The sequence below is a fragment of the Sapajus apella genome, unplaced genomic scaffold (assembly GCF_009761245.1).
Source record: "Sapajus apella isolate SASKATOON/1434 unplaced genomic scaffold, GSC_monkey_1.0 scaffold47, whole genome shotgun sequence".
NCBI classification, from domain to species: domain Eukaryota; kingdom Metazoa; phylum Chordata; class Mammalia; order Primates; family Cebidae; genus Sapajus; species Sapajus apella.
Genome location: NW_022436987.1, coordinates 16,609,688 through 16,635,475, shown reverse-complemented (window position 1 = coordinate 16,635,475; position 25,788 = coordinate 16,609,688).

Below are 25,788 nucleotides of genomic sequence, written 5' to 3'. Positions count from 1 at the left end.
TTCCTTGAAAACTTCTTATCCACTATCCATTATTGGGGTTCAGAAAATGATACCCTGGAATATGGCATTGTGACATGCTGAACTGAAGAAGCATCAAGGTCTCTGTGAGCTCTCCCTCAAACATTTCCCTCAAAGAAGTTGAAGGTCCTTTATCTGCTTAAGATCTAGACCCATCAGGGAGAAAAATTGTTTTTTTCTTTATCTCCCTGTAAGACCAAGAATGTAACCACGCCTAAACAAATCTTTTCACAAGATAATGTGGTTAATCTTTGTTCCCTGATGCATTCATTCTCTCTAGTAATCCCCTCAACAGAATTGCTTTTCTACTCTGTCCCATGACCTGTTTTGTCACGATGATTATGAGCTTCTTAATCTTCTTGGGGAGTGAGTAATCACTCTGATTCTCTCCATGTGCATGTTAAATATATTTGGATGCTCTTTCTCCAATTAATCTGCCTTTTGTGAGTTGATGGTTCAGTGAAGCTTCAGTGGCCCAAGGGGGAAGCTTTCTCTCCACCACTACGCCATCATGATACTGCACTTTTCCAGTTCGCCTATTTCTCTGACTCTTTCATCTGTCTCTTCTATTCCTTTTTTGTGGAAGACTACACATAGATTTGAATTTCTGTGCTACAAATTACTAGCTGTGTAATCTTAAGAAATATAATTAGCATCTTGGAGTCTGCATTTTCTTATCAGTAAAATGATAATGACACACAATCAGAGAAACTGTGAGAAGTGTCTAACATAGTGCAAAGCTTATATGCTGCACTACAAGAAAAACTGTAGACAAATTAAATAAGATAGAGTATATATGAACAAAGATATACATATATACACACTATATATATACACACACATACGTATATACACACATGTATAGGTACACACACATATATGTATGTATATATAGTCATCCAGTAATTTCCTTAATGTATATATTTATATGTGTGTATATATAAATGTATGTGTATGTGTATATGTATATGTACATGTATATGTATATGTATTGGGTAGTACTCAGAACCAGAGGAAGTTCAGAGTGCTCTGTGCTCTCCTCTGTAGCATGGGCAATGAGCGTTAAAAGATGGAATATGGAAGCAAAGAAGAGAAAGTACTTGGCTGGCTACAACTAGACTTTGCCTAGACTTTGTCTTATTTGGTTATGATCTGATCTGGTGGAAAGTCCCTAGTTAGAGGTTAGTTTGCAGTTTATGAATTATTAAGTTTTCTTTTTAATGTTTATATTCAGTTGGATTTTGGCTTGCTTATCTCGAAGTTCTGATTACAGAAACAACTTCTGGCTAATGACTTCCTTTTTATTAGCTTTAATAGCTGTCAGGAAATGTGTCTTCCTAGATATATTCTGTACGGTTGACATATCTAGAGGCAATTCCTTTTATTGCATAGCTCACCTAAACTTATACACACATACCTCAATTTTTTTCTTTTTTCTTTCTTTTTTTTTTTTTTTTTTGAGACAGAGTCTTGCTCTGTCACCAAGCTGGAGTGCAGTGCAGTGGCTCATTGTAATCTCAACTTCCCGGGCCCAAGCGACCCTCTCACCCTGGGCTCCAAGTAGTTAGGATCACAGGTGTGTGCCACCACACTCAGCTAATTTTTAAAATTTTTTCGAAGAGATGGGGTCTTGCTATGTTTTCCTGGCTGGTCTCAAATGACTGGGCTCAAGCAATCCTTCTGCCTCAGCCTCCCAAAGTGCTGGGATTATAGGCATGAGCCACCATGCCAGCCAACTTTTAAATTTTTTTCACATCTCTTTTCTCACATGAATGTCACATTAAGTTGTTAAACCAAGCAGGACAGATATATAATTCCCAAGTGATAAGTGATCACGACAAGGTTAAAAGCCTTTTGTAAAAGATCATCACAAATGAAACCAAAAGCAGTTATTGGAATCTGAGTCCCTTGATTTCTGATGTTAGGTATTTTCTTCCACACTGTGCCAACTTTCTCTCAGATGCTTCCAGGAGACTTTTCCCTCATTCGGGTATGTGAAAAATTTTACTCTAACAGATTTACGAGTTTGATTTTGTTTACATACCCTGTCTGGTGTAGTTCAAGCCTACTGATTTCTTTTCTGACAAAACATTTGGAATTATATGACTTTGAGTAAATAACCTAGGTTAGTAGATATTTAATATATTCTGCATGCATCATCCTGCCTCTTGCTTATGCTGTTGTTAATCCTGATTTGCTACAGCATCAAGCTCCTTGGCTTTACAAACGTGTCTCCTCATATAGGGTATCTGGTGAGAATAACCCAAGTACGTTTCCACATTTCCCATTGAATGGATTTGTTCCTCTGAACTCACAACAGATTTTTTTCAGCTATGGTTGTATTTTTCAACATCAAAGTGCTGTCATCTAGTAATTTCCTTAACCAAATTATAGGTCCTAAAACGCTAAAAGAAATAGTTAAGAATGGTCCTTGGGATGTGTTTCCATTCCTGTTTTACTTCTCTTGTAAACATACAACATGTATAGTAGGGGAAGGACCTTCTGCTAGAAATAGTAAATGAGTCAGTGGATCTAGAGGATTCTGACTCTAAGAGCTTAAATCAATCATCCTTCAGAGACTTCGCCATTTTTCTAAAGTGAAGATCCGAATAACTGTTCTAATAACCTTGGATGGTTTGTGTCAGTTCCAGAGACAGTAAAGAATGAGAATGTTTTGTAAACACAAAATTACTTCACAGCATCTTCACAACTAGAAAAATCCCGAAGCCAGTTTCCTGAATTAGATAGTTTAGATTTGAATTCTGACTGGATAGTTTACTAGGTGTACAATTTTGGGTAAGTTGACTAGCGTCTCTATGTTATCCCCCCCTTCAATTTTTTTTATTTGTTAAATATTAGAAATATAGTAAGAGTAATTATAAGGTTATTTTAAGAATCAAATTAGTTAATACATGGAGAGTACTTGGAGAGATGAAAGGCCTATAGTAAGTGCTCAATAAACACAGCATCCAAGTCCCATGGTCACTTTTATAAGGAGCCAATTTGTGCCTAGAATAGAAAAAAATTGACAGAAAAATCTTCAATTGTTAAGTGATTTAAGATTTATATAAACTTCACCCAGATAAGATGATGTCTGCAGAAGTTTAGGAACTCTGGCATGTAGGTTTTCTAATACTTTCCATCTAGACCACAGCATTCATGTGGTCTAGGTGAAAATACCGAGGTGGAAGCAAATAGAAAATAGTCATAGGGAATATGAGGAAGCTCCCCTGTAATGGCTGCTTAGACATTTGCTTGTGGACAGTTCTGTATTCATCAAGAATTCTAGTCATCAAATCTTTAGTACCATGGTGCAATTAAAAATCTTAAAGCTTACACAGAAAAAGCTTTGACTGACCTATATAACAGGCTGGCATACTTTCAATTAAACATAGTATATTATTCTATTATTTACATTTTTCTAAAGTGGTAGGTAATAAGTACAATTATTTGTAATTGAAAGTAAAATATTTAAGAAACCATGAAGGTTAGAAACAAAAGGGAACTTAATTATCATTTCAAGACTGGGTAGCCACTTGCCTAAATATCAAATCAAGTTAGAGCAAGAGACTAGCTCTTCTTGAGTGCATGCCAAGTGACAATTGTGTCATACGTTTGTTGCTAGACATGCTTGTCTGATATTAGTAAACTTTAATTCTGGTTTTAATTCTGAATATAGAGATTTAGCCTATCTAAACTTTATCTTTCAATTTCCTTTCTTGTGAAATGGGAACATTGTTTCTGTGTTAATTCTAAGCTGTAAAATTGACATTCAGAAAAATATATACAACATCTTTATAGCTGGCCCAAACATATCATGCTGTCCTTAATTGAGGGCCATGGTTTTTTTTTTTTTTTTTTTTCTTTTTTTGGTTCATAACATACATACACACAGAGAGCTCAATATTATGCCATAAGTGGATCTCAAAGCTTCTTTGAAAGATAAACCCTATTTATTTCTATCCCTCATTCTCTCCTCTTCATCTCATGAGATATACTGGACTATTTTCAAGGCCCCAGGAAACCTTCTTCACCCTCATTGCTAGATAATGACTTATTGCTATATAATGACTCAAGTTAGAAGAATTTTTCAGAAGAGCTTTCTTGACCTTCTTCCTACCCTCAGCATCATGGACTTGATCTAACATAACATTTATCACACTAAATTGCTATTAACATGCAGGCATACCTAATTTTATTGTACTTCTCAGATAGTGTGTTGTTTTACAACTAAAAGTTTTGGGGCAACCCTATGTCTAACAAGCGGATCATCACCATTTTTCCAACAACATGTGCTCACTTTGTGTCTTTGTGTCACATTTTAATAGGTCTTCCAATATTTCAGAGTTTTTTTAATCATTATTATATCTGGTACAGTGATCTATGATCAGTGATCTTTGATGTTACTATTCTAATTGTTTTAAGGCACGACTAACTGCTCCCATATAAGGCAATGAACTTAATAAGTGTTGGATGTGTTATGACTACTCCACTGAAAAGCTGTTTCTCCATCTTTCTTCCTCTTCTTGGGTATCCTTATTACCTGAGATACAAAAACATTGAAAGTACACCTCTAAATCATCCTTCTATTCTGTTACATTGGTCTATGTATATGATTTTATAACAGTACCATGCTGTTTAGGTTACTATTACTTTATAGTATAATTTGAAGTCAGATAACGTGATTCCTTAAGTTATGTTCTTTTTGCTTAAGATATTTAATTGAAAGGGAGAAACACATTATCTTTTATTTTATTATATATTTTTTAAATTTTTAATTTTAATTTTAGTCTTTACATAGTAGGTATATATATTTATGGGGTACATGAGATATTTTGATATAGGCAGTGAGTAACAATTGCATCATAAAAATGAGGTATCCATTTCTGCAAGCATTTATCACCTTTGTGTTACAAACCATTCAATTATACTCTTAGATATTTTTAAATGTAAAATTAAGTTATTATTGAGTATACACACCCTGTGTGTTAACAAATACTAGCCTTGTTTGTTCTTTCTAATTTTTTTTGTATCCATTAACCATCTCCACCCCACCCTAATACCCTCACTTGCCTTTCCCATCTTCTGATAATCATCCTTCTATTCTCTGTCTCCATGAGTTTAGTTGTTTTGATTTTTAGATTCCACAAATAAGTCAGAACATGTAATGTTTGTCTTCCTGTGCCTGGCTTATTTCACTTAGAATAATGGCCTCCAGTTTCATCCATGTACTATTCATTATGGCTGAATAGTACTCCATTGTGTATAAGAACTACATGTATTTTATCTATTTATCTGTTAATGGACACTTAGTTTGCTTCTAACTTTTGACTATTGTGAACACTTCTACAACATATATAAGAGTGCAGATATCTCTTTGTTATACTGACTTTCTTTCTTTGGGGTATATACCTAGCAGGGGGATTGCTGGGTCCTAAGGGTAGTTCTATTTTTAGATTTTTGAGGAAGCTCCAAACTATTCTCTGTAGTGGTTGTGTTGGTTTACATTCCTACCAGTAGTGTAGGAGGGTTCCCTTTTCTCCACATCCACATCAGCATTTGTTATTGCCTGCCCTTTAGATAAAAGCCATTTTAACTGGGGTAAGATGATATCTTGTAGTGTTGTTGTTCATTTCTGTGATGAACAATGATATTGAGCACCTTTTCATATGCCTGGTTGCCATTTGTATGTCTTCTTTTGAGAAATGTGTATTCAAATCTTTTGCCCATTTTTATATTCAATTATTAGATTTTTCCTTATATATTCTGGTTATCAATTCTTTGTCTGATGGGTAGTTTGCAAATATTTTCTCTCATTCTGTGAACTGTTACTTCACTTTGTTGATTGTTTCCTTTGCTGTGCAGTAGCTTTTTAACTTGACATGATCCCATTTGTCTAGTATTTGCTTTGGTTGTCTGTGCTTGTGGGGTATTACTCGAGAATTTTTGCCCAGACCATGTCCTGGAGAATTTCTGCAGTTTTTTTTGGAGTAGTTTCACAGTTTGAGGTCTTATATTTAAGTCTTTAATCCATTTTGATTTGATTTTTGTGTTTGGCAAGAGATAGAGGCCTAGTTTCTTTCTTCTGCATATGGATATCCACTTTTCCTAACATCACTTTTTAAAGAGATTATCTTTTCTCCAGTAGACATTCTTGCCACTTTTGTTGAAAATGAATCTCCTGAGGGCATGTGATTTTTTTTCTGAGTTCTCTATTCTGTTACATTGGTCTATGCATATGTTTTTATAACAATACCATGCTGTTTAGGTTACTATTACTTTATAGTATAATTTGAAGTCAGATAATGTGACTCCTTAAGTTATGTTCTTTTTCCTTAAGGTATCTTCAGCTATACTGGGATTTTCTTTTCTCTATTATTGTGTAGAATGTCATTGGTATTTTGATATTAATGGCATTGAATATGTAGATTGCTTTGGATTGTATGTATATTTTAATAATATTGATTCTTCCAATCCATGAACATGGCATTTCTTTCCATTCTTTGGTGTTATCTTCAATTTCCTTTATGAGTGTTTTATAACTTTTATTGTAGAGATCTTTTATTTCTTTGATTTATTTCTGGATATTTAATTTTATTTGTAGCTATTATAAATGGGATTACCTTTAAAATTTTTTTCAGATTTCTCACTGTTAGCATGTAGAAATGCTATTGATTATTGTTTATTGATTTTGTATTCTGCAATTTTACTGAATTTGTTTATCAGCTCTAACAGATTTTTGTGGAGCTTTTAGGTTTTTCCAAATATAACATTATATCATCTGCAAACAAGGATAATTTGTCTTCTTTTCCAAATTGGATGTCCTTTATTGTTTTTTCTTGCCTGATTGCTCTAGCTAAGATTTCCAGTAGTATGTTTAATAACAGTTATGAAAGTGAGCATCCAGTCATATTTCAGATCTTGGAGGAAAAATTTTCAGTGTTTTCCTGTTCAGTATGATAATAACATTGGATCTGTCATACATGGCTTTTATTATGTTAAATTATGTTGATTTTATCCTGTTTTCTGAGTTTTTTTTATTTTTTAATCACGAAGGGATGTTGAATTTTATAAAATGCTTTCAGCATGAGTTGAAATGATCATTTTTTTTCTTTTTGTTGATATGAGGTATCACATTGACTGATTTGTATATGTGAACCACACTTTCATCCCAGGAATAAATCCCACTTGGTCATAATGAATTATCTTTTTGTTGCATTATTGAATTCAGATTAATAGTATTTTATTAAGAAATTTTCAATTAATATTCATCAAATATATTAGCCTATAGTTTTCTTTCTTTGATGTGTCTTTGTGTGGTTTTGGTACCAGTGTATAACACTGGCCTTGCAGAATGAGTTTGGATGTATTTCTTTCTTCTCTACTTTTTTTTTGGAATAGTTTGAGTAGAATTAATATTTTTTGTTCTTTAATGTTTGGTAGAATTCAGCAGTGAAGCCATCAGGTCCCAGACATTTCTTTACTAGGAGGCTTGTTATTATGGCTTAGATCTCATTACTTGTTATTGGTCTGCATAGGTTTTGAATTTCTTCATGGTTCAATCTTGGTGGGTGTTATGTGTTTGGGAATTTGTCCATTTCTTCTAGATTTTTCTATTTATTGACATGTAGTTGCTTACAGTAGCCACTAAACATCCTTTGAATTTTTGCAATATCAGTTGTAATATTTCCTTTTTTATCCCTGATTGTATGTATTTTGATCTTCTTTCCTTTTTTTTCTTTATTTTCTGGGTAAAAATGTGTTAATTTTTGTTAACTTTTCACAAAACCAAATTCTTGTTTCATTGATATTTCATACAGCTTTTTTCAGTTTGATTTTATTTATTTATACTCTCATCTTTATTATTTCTTCTACTTATTTTGGGTTTATTTGCCTTTGTATTTGTAGTTCTGTAAATTTCATCATTAGGTTTTTATTCAAAGTTTTTCTTCTTTTTTGATGTAAACCTTTATTGCTATAAACTTTCCTCTTAGTACTCCTTTTGCTGTATCCTATAGGTCTTGGTATATTGTGCTTGATTATAATTTGTCTCAAGAAATGTTTCAGTTTCCTTCTTTATGTCTTCATTGATCCACTGGTTATTCAGGAGCATATTAATTTCCATGTACTGTATAGTTTCCAAAATTCTTCTTATTGATTTATAGTTTTATTCCATTATAGTCAGAGAAGGTGCTTAATGTAATTTCCATTCAAAAAATGTTTGAGACTTATTTTGTGATTTAATATATGTCTATTCTTCAGAATGATCCATGTTCTGAGGAAAAAAATGTCTATTCTGCAACTGTTAGATGAAATGATCTGTAAATATCTTTTAGGTCAATTTGTTATATAGTGTAGGTTATGTTCACTTTTTCTTTGTTGATTTTCTGTGTGGAAGATCTTTTCAATGTTGAAAGTTGTGTGTTGAGGTCCCAAGATATCATTTTATTGGGGCCCATCTCTCTCTTTAGCACTGATAATATTTTCTTTATATAATAATATTTCCTTGGTCCTCCAATGTTATGTATCTATAAACTAAAAATGATTACATCCTCTTGCTGCATTGATTCCTTTATTATTATATACTGACTTTCTTTGTCTCTTATAGGTTTTGTCTAATATAAAAGTATACCACTCCTGTTCTTTTTGATTTTTATTGGCAGGGAATATCATTTTCTATCCCATTTATTTTCTGTCTATATATAATTGTCTTCCTTGTAGGCAACAGATCACTGGGTCTTTTTATTTTATTTTATTTTTTTGTCCATTCAGCTACTTTGTGTCTTTTGAATGGAGTGTGCAGTCAATTTACATTTAATGATATTACTGGTAAGTAAGGATTTACTCCTTCCATTGTGTTATCTTTTTTGTTGTTGTTTTGTGGTCTTCTCTTTCTTCTTTCCTATCTTCCTTTTGTGAAGTTGATTTTGTCTGGTGACATAATTAAACTTATTCCTTTTTTGTGTGTGTATCTGTTATATGATTTTTGCCTTAAGTTTACCATGAAGCTTGCAAATAGTATATTCTATATTCTAATACATTATTTGCAGCTAATAACAAATTAACACTGTTTGCAATACAAACAAACACACAATTAAAGAAAAAGAAAACAAGTAGACTCTATGCCTGAATTTTGTCTCTCTGCTTTTTAACTTTTTTCTCTATTTATACCTAATTGTACTATTTCTGAAAAGTTGTTGTACTTATTACATTTGATTAGTTCATTAAGTCTTTCTGCTTAAGAGTAGTTTATACATCCGAGTTAAAGTATTACAATTTTCTGTGTTCTTTCGTGAACTTACTATTACCAGTGAGTTTAGCACCTTCAGGTGATTTCTTATTGTTCCTTGCTGTACTTTACTTTTCTTTCTTATTGAACCACTCCCTTTAACATTTCTTCTGAGACAGGTCTGATATTGATTAAATCCCTCGGCCTTTGTTTTTCTGGGAAAATCTTCATTTCTTCTTCATATTTGAAGAATATTTTCACTGGATGTGCTATCACAGGGTAAGAGTTTTTTATTTCTTCAGGTCTTTAAATATGTCATGCAACTCTCTACTGGCCTTTAAGGTTCCTACTAGGAGTCTGCTGCCAGACATATTGAAGTTTAGCTGTATTTTATTTGTTTCCTTCCTTTTGCTGCTTTTAGGATCCTTTCTTTATCACTGACCTTTGGGAGTTTGATTTTTAAATGCCTTGAGGTAGTCTTATTTGTGTTATATTTTCTTGGTATTCTATAATTGTCTTGTACTTGGATATTGATATCTTTCTCTGGGTTTTGGATGCTCTCTGTTATTAACTCTTTGAATAAACTTTCTATATCTATCTCCTTCTGTATTTCCTCTTTATGTTCAGAACCTTTTAGATTTGCCTTTTTGAAGCTATTTTCTAGATCCTGTAAGTATGTTTCATTGTTTTTTATTCTTATTCTTTTGTCTTCTTTGACTGTGTATTTTCATGTAGTATGTCTTCAAGTTCATTCTTTCTTTGCTTTATTAATTCTGCTATTAAAAGTCTCTGATGCAAAAATTTTTTCCCATTCTGTTGATTGCCAGTTCACTCTAATGATTGTTTCTTTTGCTGTGCAGAAGCTCTTAAGTTTAATTAGATCCCATTTATCTATTTTGGCTTCTGTTGCCATTGCTTTAGGTATTTTAGTCATGAAGTCCTTGCCTGTGCCTATGTTCTGAATGGTGTTGCCTAGGTTTTCTTCTAGGGTTTTTATGGTGTTAGTTCTTATGTTTAAATCTTTAATCCATCTGAAGTTAATGTTTGTATAAGGTGTAAGGAAAGGATCCAGTTCCAGCTTCCTGCACGTGGCTACCCAGTTTTCCCAATATCATTTATTAAACAGAGAATCCTTTCCCCATTGTTTGTTTTTGTCAGATTTGTCAAAGATCAGATGGTTGTAGACGTGTAACATTGTTTCCGAGGCCTCTGTTCTGTTCCATTGGTCTATATCTCTGTTTTGGTACCAGAAAAAATATTTGCAATCTCCCCATCTGACAAAGGGCTAATATCCAGAATCTACAAAGAACTAAAGCAGATTTACAAGAAAAAAACCAAACAAACCCATTCAAAAGTGGACAGAGGATATAAACAGACACTTTTCAAAAGAAGGCAAACATGCGGCCAACAAACATGTGAAAAAAATCTTATCATCATTGGTCGTTGGAGAAATGCAAATCAAAACCACATTGAGATACCATTTCACACCAGTCAGAATGGTGATCATTAAAAAATCTGGAGATAACAGATGTTGAAGAGGATGTGGAGAAAAAGGAACACTTTTACATTGTTGGTGGGAGTGTAAATTAGTTCAACCATTATGGAAGACAGTGTGGCAATTCCTAAGATCTAGAAATAGAAATTCCATTTGACCCCAGCAATCCCATTACCAGGTATATACCCAAAGGATTATAAATCGTTCTATTATAAAGACACATGCACATGTATGTTTGTTGCAGCACTGTTTACGATAGCAAAGACCTGGAACCAACACAAATGCTCATCAATGATAGGCTGGACAAAGAAGATGTGGCACATATACACCATGGAATACTATGCAGCCATAAAAAATGACGAGTTTGTGTGCTTTATAGAGACATGGATGAATCTAGAAACCATCATTCTCAACAAACTAACACAAGAATAGAAAACCAAACACCACATGTTGTCACTCATAGGTGGATGACAAACAATGAGAACACTTGGGCACAGGGAAGGGAACAACACTTACAGGGCTAGATGGGGTGCTGGAGGGGAGGGAAGGGGAGGGACAACAGCAGAGAGGGGAAGATGGGGAGGGATAACACTGGGAGGAATGCCTGATGTAGGCGATGGGTTGGGGGGGATGGAGACAGCAAACCACCATGGCATGTATGTACCTATGCAACAATCCTGCAGGATGCAGGATGTGCACATGTACCCCAGAGCCCAAAGTACAATAAAAAAATGTCTTTGATGCATTCTTCAATGATCCAAATGCACTTTTCAGCTCCAGAATTTCTGCTTGATTCTTTTTAATTATTTTAATCTCTTTGTTAAATTTGTCTGATATAATTCTGAATTCCTTATTTGGTTACCTTAATTTCTTTGTTTTTCTCAAAACCATTATTTTGAATTTTCTGTGTGAAAGGTCGCATATCTCTGGTTTCCCTGGATTGGTCTCTGGTGTCTTATTTAGTGCATTTGATGAGGTCGTGTTTTCTGGATGGTCTTGATATTTGTAGATGTCCTTTAGTGTCTGGACCTTGAGGAGTTATTTATTGTAATCTTCTCAATCTAGACTTATATGTACTCTTCCTTTTGGCAAAGGCTTTCCAGATACTCAAAAGGACTTAGGTGTTGTGATCTAAGCTGTATCAGTTAGAGGAAACCCCTAGCTCAGTAACACTGTGGTTTTTGCAGGCATCTACAGGTATTGCCTTAATGATCTTAGACAAGATCTGGAATAATTCCCTGGATTACCAGGCAGAGACTCTTGTTATCTTCCCTTATTTTCTCCCAAACAAACCCCTCTCTCTGTTCTAAGCCACCTGGACTGGGGTGGAGTGACACAAGCACCCCTATGGCTACCACCACTAGGACTACATTGGGTGAGATGTAAATCCAGCGCAAACCTGGATCTTGCCCAATGCTTACTGTAACCACTCCTTGTCTATGACCTATGTTTACTCTAGGCCTTGGGGCTCTATAATCAACATGTGGCAAAGCCATCCAGGCCCATGTCCTTCCCTTCAGGGTGGCAAGGTCTGCTAGCCACTGGGCAGGTCCAGAGGTGGCAGCTGGAAGCCAAATCTATAATCAAGAACCTTAGAAGTTCACCTGGTATTCTACTGCACTGCATTTGAGCTGGCATTCAAACCACAAGATGGAGTCCTTCCCATTCTTCCTTTCCCTTTTCAAGGGCAGAGGAGCTTCACCCCAGAGCCACCACTTTCACCTGCCATAGGGAGTAATACCAGACTACTACCAATGTTCTCTTAAGTCCCAAATGCTCTGCAGTCAGCTTCTAAATGCTGCCTGACCTAGCACTCACCCTTCAGGGCAGTGGGATCCCCTCTGGCCTAGGGAAGGTCCAGAAATGTCCAAAAGCCATGTCTTAAAATCAGGGACCCTAAAAGCCCACTTGATACTCTATGCCCCTATAGCCAAGCTGTTACCTAAGGTACAAGACAAAGTATCCTTAAATTGTTCCTACACCTTTCTCAAGCAGAAAGAGTTTCACTCCATAGCCACCACATCTGAGTTCATTTAGAAGCTGCAGCAAGTTATCCAGAAAACGTAGCTAGGATAATTGATGAAGGTGGCTACAGTAAACAACAGGTTTCCAATACAGACAAAACAGCCTTATATTATGAGATGATACCATCTAGGACTTTCATAGCTAGAGAGAAGTCAATTGCCTAGTTCCAAGCTTCAAAGGACAGGCTTACTCTCTTGTTAGGGGATAATGCAACTGTCGACTTTTAGCTGCATTCAGGGTTTACTTAAAAATCCTAGGGCCATAAAGAATTATGCTAAATCTACTCTACCTGTGTTCTATAAATGGAATAACAAAGTCTGTATGATATCACATCTGTTTATATCATAATTTACTAAATATTTTAAGCTTTCTATTGAGACCTGCTTCTCAGAAGATTCCTTTCAAGATACTACTTTTCACTGACAATGCAGCTAGTCACCAAAGGGCTCTGATGGAGATTTATAAGGAGACAAATGTTATTTTCATGTCTGCTAACACAACATCCATTCTGTATCCCATGGGTCAAGGAGTAATCTCTATTTGTAAGTCTTCTTATTGAAGAAATACATTTTGTAAGGCTATAGCTGCCATAGTGATTCACTATGGTTACCACAGTGATTTGGGCAAAGTGAATGAAAACCTTCTGGAAAGAATTTACCATTCTAGATGCCATTAAAAACATTCATGATTCATAGCAGGAGATCAAAATACTAACATTAAAAAGAGTTTGGAAGAAGCTGATTTCAATCCTTGTCGACTGAAAGTTTTTGAGAGGTTCAAGACTTCAGTAGAGAAAGTAACTATAGATGTGGTGAAAACAGGAAGGAAACTAGATTTAGAAGTAAAGTCTGAAGATGTGACTGAACTGCTGCAATCTCATGAAAATAATGGAATCGATGAGAAGTTACTTCTAATGAATAAGCAAAGAAAATGGTTTCTGAACTGCTCTTTCTTGGTAAAGAGCCTATGAGCACTGCTGAAATGACAACAAAAGGCTTAGAATATTACATAAACTTAGTTGGCAGTGGCAGGGTTTGAAGATGATTCACTCCAATTTTGAGAGAAGCTCTACCCTGGGTAAAATGCTATCAAACTTCATCACATGCTACGGAGAAAACTTTTCCGAAAGGAGAGTCAATCAAATGTGGTGACCTTCCTTATTATCTTAAGAAATTGCTACAACCACCTCAGCCTTTAGGAGACACCAGCCTGGTGAGTCAGCAGCCATCAACACTGAGGCAACAACCTTCGCCAGCAAAAAGATTATGATGTCCTTAGGGTTCAGATGTCCATTAGCATTTTTAAGAATAAATATTTTTAAATTGAAGTATGTACATTTTTAGATACATTGCTATAGAATAATATAAACATAACTCTTACATGTGCTGTAAAACAAAAACAAATTCTGTGACTCACTTTGTTGCAATATTTGCTTTATTATGGTGGTCTGGAACTAAACCTGTAATATCTCTGAGGTATGACTTCATCTACTTATCTTTCTGCCATATTGGGCCGTGAACTCCCTGAGAGCAGACACTGAGCCAGCAATATACCGCTAAAGCCTAGCACAGTGTCTGAATCATATTAGGGTCTCAATAGACAAATGTTAAATAAAAATGTGGATGAATATAAGCACATCAGAAAGAGAGGAAAGTTAGTTGTTCCCCATTGGAATTTTAGGGAGTCGGGTCCCATTCAATAATCTGGAAAAAAATGATTACTCTCTTTAGTCTTATTGTTCCCCTATTTACTGAAACATCCTTTATCCATCAATAGGAATATGACATGAGTTTGTGATGGGATGCAATGGTATATGTGCTCTTAACAACTCAGGTTGTAGGATAGAGAAGTAGATTAATCCAAGCAAGGAATATTAATCCAAGCAAGGAAGTAGATTAATATAAACAAGGAATATTCATATCTGAAGATATTGAGACTTGGGTAAGACTTGTGTATATTTTGCAATATAAATGTTTCTGATATGCATGAACACATAGCTGTTTTCATGGATTGGGAAGTTGGAGGGAGTGAGTGATGCTCTTTTGGAGTTAATGCACTCCCACACAGAACTGACAGAGTAAACAAACATATTATCTGGTTCAACAGGTCTGGGGTTAGGCAACTCAATTACTATAATGTTGTAAGTCTATAGCCTTCATTTTTTTCAACTGTATGATACAGGTAGAAATTACTAGAAAGCAGATTACCTTTGATTACTACCCAGGAAGTTTGGAAAATGGAGCAGTTTCTTGAAATGGTGTGATTTCATGAAAGATTTGGGGATACTACTTGACTTTTCCTGCTTTTAAAATAGAATCCTACTTTGTCTCCTGATTTTTTTCCTATAGATTATTAATTTTTAGACTACAAAACCAAACTATACTTAATCACATCACATAAGCACTTGAAGTATATCAATTCAATCTTCCTGACAGGAAGTGATATTTTAAGCTTCCATAAGCAGTGATTATAAAGGTTATTAAGTTCTGTAGGTTGAAGTGCATTACCCTACAGGAACCCTTAAAATAAGGGCATTTCATTTCAATTAACTTTTTAAAAAATATGCTTATTCCATATATGGCTTCTGTGAAGCCAGAAAACAACGAATTCTTTAATAATCAAGCTTCGGAAGTGGGAGCTGAAATATTTTTACTTATGAGAAATATATCAGTGAGCTAATGATCGAGGTGGAATTGGATCAAAGGCTTCTGCTTGGCTATTTCTCATCTGCTAGACCATGATACAGTTATCACCACCGTAACAGATAATGATAGCCGGTTAGGCTAATAGCACAAGGATTTAAAATGTCTCTCCATATTTAAATCCTCACGATGTCATTTTTCTTTCTAATATGTCCTAGCAGAAAGTTTTCTTAAAGAGCCAGGTAGGCTTCTATTTAAAAAGTTGAGCATAATAAAGATAGTGACAGGGAGGAAACCTAGAGTTAAATTTGGGCTTATTTGTGAATATAGGGCTCCCTACAGCCAAATGTGAATGAAAACTCTATCCAAAGCCCTGCATTTGGAATCTCATCTATGCTTGATTCATTCCACAACACTGCTACTGAAATCACTCTCCATTAAGAGCAGTTGGGATTCAGCTATTAAACCTTGTTTGGAAGTTACAACCCAATCTGGAAAATCAAGAAAGGGAGCGTGCAAGCTGCTTCACAGAGAAAATTCCACCAGAGCTCAGAGTTTCTGTTTTAATTGGAGCCATAATTACGGGAACCATAATTATGTGGAGAAAAACAAATCAAGACAAATTTAACTTTTGGGTTTTTTTCACTTTGACCCATTGGCTACCTTACCTAGAAATGAACTCTTGAATCCAAATAAGTTTTCTTTTTATGGCTGGAGAGACTTTATTATAAGGTTCCTGGGATGTACTATACCATCAGTTGGTCACAGCAATTACGTTTTATTAACAAAGAAAGCTAAAATCTCAAAGCTTGTGTGGTAGGAAAGGAGAAAGAGACTTTGAAGTGCATGTTTTGATAAATGTAGAAATGCCCTCTTCTAGGACATATAGTTTCTATATTTGGTTCATTGGTTCAAGAGCTTTAGTTTACCATCACTAAAGCTTATATATTGAGACAATTTCCCTCCACAATGTAATTTGTCCCAGAGTGTGTGGCCTACCTCTTATTCAAAATCTTTTTACTCAATGTTATGATCCACTGTCATCCCCCTGCTACACTACACTTCACATCTTATCTTGCTATTTTCTTCAAGTGAGCAAATTGCCTCTGTCTCCTCTGATGTCATTTTGTAGTGTCCTATGTACAGTTCTATTATTTTTCTTGTGTTGAAAGAATCATTTAATCTACTTCTTTCTGCCTTTGGAAACTGTCCAGGATACCTAACTTGTCACGTCTATAAACCAGTGGGTGAGATGAAGAATCTCAGTGTGTCTGAAATGAAGGGTACTTAGCATTCCCAAATCCTTTTCCTTTTATGGATGAGGTAACAGGATCCTAGAGGAGGCCACTTTCTTGCTGAAAGAGAACAAATGCATTAATTGCAAAGCAAATGCTTGCTCTAAGTTTTCCAGTCCTGTATTTTTCTGAGTTTGATTCTGAAACTGCACAGTAAGCAAACATTCTATTAAAACTCATTTTCCTTAATTCCGTAATGTCATGATAGATTAAAAACAAGAGGCATTGCTTCTTTTATCAACAATAAGCAATATGTAATGATAAGGCAATATGATTTTTTAATGAACAAACATACCAGAGTTTATAGGTGATATAAGCCACAAATGTCTAGGTAGATCTCTTAGAAGTTTGTACAATTATTCAAGTGGTGTGGATTTTGCTTAGAACACTGTTGAACGTGCAGATGATTCAAGTACTGTGAATATTTTAAACAAAGAAGGGAACTGTTTCTAATGTCTCTGAGGTTCCATCACTAACAGATGGGTTACATTAGGATGAATAGGGGTTCTCCATCTTCTCATGTAACAAACACCAGCTGGACCAGGAACGTGGTAAAGGAGAAACTCTTTTTCTTCTGCTGTTCCTATGTGACCTTACCATTAGTAACTTCCAGTAAGGCAAACATACTTATGTTAGTGAAAGGGCATTGCTTGGGACTTCAATATAATATTATAAATATAGTGACAAATGTAACAGAACATGTAAGAGGTGTTTCTGAAATGTATATGTAATATTTTATATAAAGAATGAGTTAAATAAGAGCAACAGTGAAGATATATTTTTTTCAAGGCCAGATTTCAAAGTGGAAAATTACTATGTGTTCTTTGGTCTGAATCAATTCTGATGGCCTAAAATGATATACATTCTAGGAGCTGCTCTTTTGGAACAGATATGAAGGTGGAAGCCTATGAGTTCAAGCCTGGAATGCCTGGAATTGAAAATTCCGTGTAAAGAACTGTCATTGAGTGGCCACTTTGTTTAATTTCAAATCTTAAGACCTGGGAAAATGATAGAGAATAAATCTCTGAGGTGAAGGTGTTTGTTTTATAAGAAAAAAAACCATTTAAAAATATATATGTGTGTGTGTATCTATGTATCCCTTTTTCTAAATTGTTTCTATTATTAGTGGACTCCAATGAATATAACTTAACAATGTTTTGGTTGATTAACACACATATAATTTCAAATTACCTATTTTATGAAGTCTGCCTTTTACATAACGGATAACAAAGATGATTCATTTTTTAGTAGTGAGGAATAAAGCATTTGTTGATTTTTCAGTTAGAGTTAGCATCAGAACATTGAGTAACAGAAAACAAGTAAGCCTTGGATTTGAGGGCTATCAGCTAGTTCAGAAATAATTTAGTTTAAGGTCTTGATTTTGTAGATGAGGATACTGATACCTGGAAAGATGATATGATTTTCCCAAGGTCACAGAGTTGGCTAATCACACACCTGGGATGGGTCTGCATGTTTAGATGTTTTGTCGCAAAATAAGATGTAGGCATATAGGTGTGTGTGTGTAGAGGTAAACATTGGGTATGGGTGTGTATGTGTGCATATATATGTAATGATTTATCAGCCTGTATCATGTTACATGGTGTAGGGGGCCTTCAGGGTTTCTATGTACTGTGGGAAGATACCTACTCGCACACTCACAAGCATAATTACAAATCTTTTGGTCCGCCTTTCTCAGTTTTGGTAATTTTTACATATTATCCAATACCCTTGGATTAAAAACTAAACAAGATATTTAAAGTCTATGTATCATAATATCTCTGTTTTGTTTTTTGTTTTTTTTTTTTTTTTTTTTTTGGATCATGGCCTCAAATAGGAATCACAATGGAGGGCCAAATGTTTTTCTTTCTTTGGGAAATTGCTGGAAGGGAGGGGGTGCAAAAGAAGGGATCATAAAGTAAATCATAAACAAATTTATTTTATTCTAATTATTGTTCACAAAAAGCACCGTGATAAAACAGATATCATTGAGGTTTCTACCTCAAACTCACACAGACACATAATTTATCCATCATCCCCAAACCTCCTAGGATTTCTAATATATTGTGTATGTTATGGTGGTGTGCTGGTTAATTTCGTGTGTCTACTTGACTTGGTTAAGGGATACTCAGTTAGCTAGTAAAACATTATATCTGTGAGAGTGCTTCTAGAAAAAAATAGTTCTTGAATTAGTGGAAAAACTAAAGAAGAACTGCCCTCATTAATGTGAGAGTTACATGCAATCCTTTGAAGCTCTTCTTAGAGCAAAATGATAGGGAAATGAAAATTTTCTCTCTTCTAGAGCTGGTACAACCATCTTTTTCTGCCCTCAGACATCAGAGCTCCAGGTTTTCAGATGTTTGGCTTGTGACTGAGAGTTACAGCACTCACTCCTATGGCCTTCAAATTCAGACTGAATTACACTTCCCACTCTCCTGATTTTCCAGCTTGCAGATGGCGTATCTTGGGACTTTTGGCCTCCATATTCACATGAGCCAATTCTCACAATAAATCCCCTTTTATATACATCTATATATATCCTGTTAGTACAGGTGGTGGTAGGGGGAATACATCAATAATCCATGGCTAGGATTAGCAAAAATAAAAACAGTATGGACACCCAGAATAGAGAGAAAAGGGATTATCACATTGAAAGAAATATGCTTCAAAAGGGGAGGATCCACACTTTACCAGGCTTTCTAGGCCTCTCAATTCCTCCTATGCCTCAGACTACAAATTAATGTATTAACTTAAAGATTTTACGGATAAGAAAACTGTTACCTAGAAAGATTAGTGACTTGCCCAATGTCACTAAACAGGACCATTTTTAAAAGTAGTTCTGGAGCCTTCTCTCACCTTAGGTGTTGCAACACAAGTCCTCATGACCTGACTGGCCTTCAAGTATCCTGCATGCAATGTCTATCCTGCCAATATCACTATCTCACACTTCGCGTTTTTGTTTCCTCAGTCCAGTTGCTTGTTCGGTTGATGATACAGGAACTATTTCCTGATGATAGCCACTCAGAGGCAAAATCATGCTTTAAACAGAAGCACACAAACACATGGGTTTGGTCTCCTTACTCTTAAGCATATGACTTTATCTTTCCATTAGGTGAACCAAAAAATGCCACAACAGAATCTGAGAAAAGCTGCATTGACTTGGGATTCAAGCGACCTAGGATCTATACCTGGTTCTGACTCTCCTGAAACGACCAGTTAATTGCTCTCCATCTCATCAATTAAATACATTAAATCAAAGGGTTGGTATAAGGATAAAATGACAAAATATATGTAACCTAGTATATGGGAGGGGCTCAGTGAATACATTATCTTTTCTTATCCTCTCCTGACGACTTCACAGGTTGTTTTGAGATTGGAATGATATAATTGATGTGAAGACATGTCAAAGAGTTGAAATACATTTTAAAAGAATTAGGAATTGTTTTTATTTCTCTGTTGTCGGAATGTTAAAAAATGCCTTCTCTGAAATGGCATTTAAGAAAAGCCTTCTAGCTGTGAAGTAACTTTAATTCAAAGAACATTTGCCTACTAGATAAATACAGCAAATCATAGTGAGAGATGAGACTGAGTTTTTTTTGTTTGGTCTGTTGCTTCCAAGCAAATATGGTAACGGTTCTGATGAGTTGTCCATATCTACAGTGTGCAATCCCAGCTATCTTGCCTGTCTTTGAACTTGGGAAATACTTTAATCAGGCCTATGTTTTTTGTGGAAAGGAATTTGCCTGTAAAAGAAACCACTTGGTTTCTAGCTGTTCTGTGGGATTCTGTTTTATATTCTGAATCCATCGTGTGTCCTGGGCTTCCAGTGATATTTACCTATTTACTTTTCATACTTGGGGGTTGGGCTTAGGACATATAAGCAGTCTTGATGTGCAGCCAGAGTGTTGGATTCTTACTCTCTCTTTTGAATATTTTTGGGTCTTTAGGAATTATTACTGCAGGTGACTGGCTTGTAAAAATCACCATGACAATATTTCCTTGCATATTTGCCTTTTGCAATTATACATATTTTTACCAGAAAAAAAATTCTTAAATAATTCTTGAATATTTGTGTGTTTGTATATGTGTGTGTTTTATAACAATAGCTAAATTTTTCTAAGCAGTATATATATATATATATACACTAAAGGGGTTGTCAAGAGCTGTGAATTTGCTTCTGTCTCTTTCTCTTTATTTAATCCTCAGCGTCTCCTGTCTCTCAAATGGGAAATACAGTTCTCTTGGGTTGCAATAAAACTTTGGAGAACACAGAAGTGTGGGAGTAATGAAAGATGAACATAAACAAAATAATAAAAGCCAAGTGGATATCCAGAACACCAACTAAATTACCATCATTAAAATAGCCTAATTTGAATACCACTGCTGCTGCCACTGGACACCGAGTGCCAGGACCCTGCATGATACCACTAGCAGGAAAATAAAATCTTGTTTATATTTTCTTTTATGTGCCATTTACTACAGAATCAAATATTCCATGGTTGCGTCTGATTGAACAAGACTAAGTTATATGCCCACTAGCTTTTGCTTCTATAAATGCAAGGTAGGTCTCTGCCTCCCACCAAGACTTCAAAAATGGTAGATTCCATAAACCAAAATATTATGTTTAGTAGTTGATTAGTCAATTGAATGTCTATCATATTCTGCTTAAAACAGCATTTTCAGAAACTTCAAATTCTGGAAAGACGAAATAAATTTATTTTTTCTTATTTTTCCTTCTAAGCATAAGCACAACTAAAATTCTGGGTGCATTAGTCTATTCTCATGCTGCTAATAAAGACATATAAAAGACTAGGTAATTTACAAAGGAGAGAGGTTTAATTGACTCACAGTTCAGCATGGCTGGGGAGGCCTCAGGACACTTACAATCATGGTGGAAGGGGAAGTAAACACATCCTCCTTCAAATGACAACAGCAAAAAGCGCCAAGCAAAAGTGGGGAAAGCCTCTTATAAAACCATCAGATTTAGTTAGAACTAACCACTATCATGAGAAAATAGGGGAATAGCCTCTAGGATTTAATTATGTCCACCTGGTCTGTCCCACAACACCTGGGGATTTGGGTGGTGACACAGTCAAACCATATCACTGGATATTACAGATGAAATGAAAAATGGAAAATGAACAAAAGAAGGAAAGTGATTACAGACTTCAGGACTGGAGGAGCAACAGGGTGGTGAGATCCCCGGGTGCTCTTTTTGTCTTATGTATCTCAGACCTGGCGCTAAAGGGACTAACAACCCAGAAACACAAATGTATATGTATAAGTCCCAAAACAAAGCCTATTCTTTCTAGCCAAAGGATCAAGAAATAAATATCAGGGAGATCATGTGGAGACCATTAGATTCTACAACCAGCCAGCAAAAATGAGATGTCCCCACTGGTCTCCATGGGGTTGTGTCAGAGGAGGCCTAATGACAAGTAAGGATTTGCCCCATTACTCAATGGTAACAGGGTAGCTGCTACTGTAGTGTCAGTGTAGACATGTAGAGAGCCAGAATGTTCACTCTAGCTTCCCATATGCCAGAAACCAGGGACAAATATCAAATATAGCCTTTATTGTAACATATATCCATAGGCAACAAGCTGAATTTTGGCCTAACTCTCACAATTTATACAAATATTAACATGAAATGGACGACAGACTTCTGTGTAAAATACACAACTACAAATCTTTTGAGAAAAAAAAAACAGGAGAAAATCTTTGTAATCTAGGGGTAGGCAAAGAGTTTGTGAATTTGACACTAAAAGCATGATCCACAAAAATATTTGGCACTTTGGAGTTTATAGAAATTTCAGCATATGAGTTTTGGAGGGATACAATTCAGTCCATAACAACACGTACCTTTAGAGTGTCTGTGAAGGACCCTCTAAAGAGGATGAAAATACAAGCTACAGAATAAGAGAAAACACTTGTAGACCACATATCTAACCTATGAGGAATAAGTAAAGAACTCTCAAAACTCACCCGTTAAGACAAAATCTAATTATAGAATGAGAAAAGACATGAAGAGATATTTCACCGAAGAGGAAATATATAATGCAAACAAACATATGAAAAACTTCTCAACATCAGTAGTCATTAGAGAAATTCAAATTAAAAGTACAATGCAATATCACTATAAACCTATTGGAGTGGCTAAAAGAGTGGCAATATCAAAAGTGGGAAAGGGTGTGGAGAAACAATGTGTTAGTCGGTTAGGGCTCCTGTATAACCATAAACAGCAGGCTAGGTTGCTTAAGTAACAGAAATGTATTTCCTCACAGTTCTGGAAGCTAGAAATTCTAAATCAAGGTGCTCTCCAGTTTAGTTTTTCTCTTCCTGGCTTGCAAACTGTTGGTTTCTCTTTATGTCTCTGCAAATCATTTTCTCTCTGTGTGTATATGTTACAGGAACACTGGGTTTACAGACACACTTTTAAGAAGAAAATTACCAGAGAAGAGGCTTTATTTGGGTGCTGCAGCTGAGGAGCTGGGAGATCATTCTTAAATACATCTCCCTGACTGACTAAAGTTGAAGGTTTATATAGCGGAAAAGGAATGTAGCTACGTGCAGGAAAACAGCAATTACAGAGGGGTAAGGAAGCAGGTGGTCCCTTAGTAAACCAATAATTAGGGAGGGTAAGAAAACAATCATGATGAATGACGGGTGTTGTGTCTCATTGTCCAGATGTGATAGGTTAAGTTTCAATTTCTTAATATTCTCTGTGAGGCCTGATGGTTGGTTTCCTGAGAAAGGAACTCAGGTATAAGTTTCTCAAATTTTAAGACTGGGAGGGCCAATTTTTATGATTATCCAATAATCTAAGGGACAATTATGTTGGTTTCACATAGAAGGAGAGAGAAAGATCTTTGGTGTTGCTTCCTGTTATAATAAGGACAATATTCATATGGGATAATGGACCCACTCTCATGACCTCATTTAAACTAATTACTTTCCTAAAGGCCCATCTCCAAATACAGTGATGTTGTGGGATACACATTCAGCATATGAATTTTGGAGGGATACAGTTCATTTCATAACAATAGGTACCTTATAGATTTCTGGAAGAAATGTAAAATTACACAGACACTCTGAAAAACAGTTTGGTGGTTTCTTCAACTAAAAATGCAGCAACTATAGGACCTAGTGATTGTACTCCTAGGCATAAAACCCAAAGAAATAAAAACCTATGCAAACACAAAATCCTGCACTTAAATTTTTATAGCACTCTTTTTATTTTTCATAATGGCCAACAACTAGAAACAAACCAGATGTCCTTTAATGGGTGAATGGTTAAACAAACTGTTGTACATTTATACCATGGTATTGAAAGGAAAAAACTATTGATACATGAAAAACTTGGATGAATCTCCAGATAATTTTAATAAATGAAAACAATGTCAATTCGAAAATATCACATGTGCTATGATTCCATTTGTACAACGTTTTTGAAATGACAAAATTATAGAAATTGAGAACAGATTAGTGATTGACAGGGTTTATGGAAGGGTTGAGTCCTAGATGGAAATGGGTATTGTCTATAAAAAGGCAACAAAAGGGTTGGGTGTGATGCCTCATACCTGTAATCCCAGCACTTTGGAAAGCGGAGGCAGGTGGATTTCTTGAGTTCAGGAGTTCAAGATCAGCCTGAGCAACATGACAAAATCCTATCTCTACCAAAAATATAAACAATTAACTGGGTGTGGTAGTGCCTGTCTGTGGTCACATTTACTTGGGAGGCTGAGGTGGGGGGATGGTTTAAGCCTGAGAGGCGGAGATTGCAATGAGCTGAGATTGCACCACTGCACTCCATCCAACCTGGGTGAGAAAGTGAGACTCTGTCTCAAATAAATAAATAAATAAATAAATAAATAAATGCAACAAAAGAGTTACTTGTGTTGATAGAAAATATTTGTGTCTTAACTATATAGACCTCAATATTCTAATTCTGCTATTATACTAAAGTTTTGCAAGCTGTTGCCATTGGGGGAAACCTAGATAAAAGATGTATGGGATTTCTCTGAGTTATTTTTTACAACTATGTGTGAATCTGTAATTATTTCAATATAAAAAGTTTAATTAAAAAAAAAGACAGCATGTACCTTTCATAGAGGATGGAAGTGCTGAGGTATGTTAAGAAGATGGGGCCCATATAACCCTCATCTCAGTTCATTATAACCCAATGTTAATACCAGGAGAGGTTGAGAAGACCAGAGGCTACATAGCTCCTGCTCACAACCCTCGGTCCAAAGCAGGAAAGTCATCAAGGCGAAAGCAAGACACTGGGTCTACACTCATCTCCAGATGCATTGTCATTTTAACAGTGTCCACAGGTTCTTCACCAGGAGATTCCATCTCAATAAATCACTTTCTTTGCACATTTATAAGAAGTATCTCCTCATCCCTTCAAGATTTAGTATGAGATTGCAGTAATGCAGTCACATCTTCAGACTCTACTTCTAATTCTAGTTCTCTTGCTACTTCTATTTAATACTACCTCTGTAGTTACTTTCTCCACTGAAGTCTTGAATGTCTCAAATTCATTCATAAGTGTTGGAATCAGCTTCTTCCAAACTCCTGATATTTTGACCTCCTCCCATGAACATGAATCATGAATTTTTTTTTTTTTTTTTTTTTTTGAGATGGAGTTTCACTCTTGTTACCCAGGCTGGAGTGCAATGGCGCGGTCTCGGCTCACCGCAACCTCCGCCTCCTGGGTTCAGGCAATTCTCCTGCCTCAGCCTCCTGAGTAGCTGGGATTACAGGCACGTGCCACCATGCCCAGCTGATTTTTTGTATTTTTAGTAGAGACAGGGTTTCACCGTGTTGGCCAGGATGGTCTCGATCTCTCGACCTCGTGATCCACCCGCCTCGGCCTCCCAAAGTGCTGTGATTACGGGCTTGAGCCACCGCGCCCAGCGAATCATGAATTTTTTTAATGTCATTTAGAATGGTGAATTCTTTCCAGAAATTTTTAATTTACTTTGTCCAGATCTACCACACAAATCACTCTCTATGGCAGCTATAGTCTTATGAAATATATTTCTTAAAAAATAAACAGCTTTAAAAGTTGAAAGAATTGAAAGT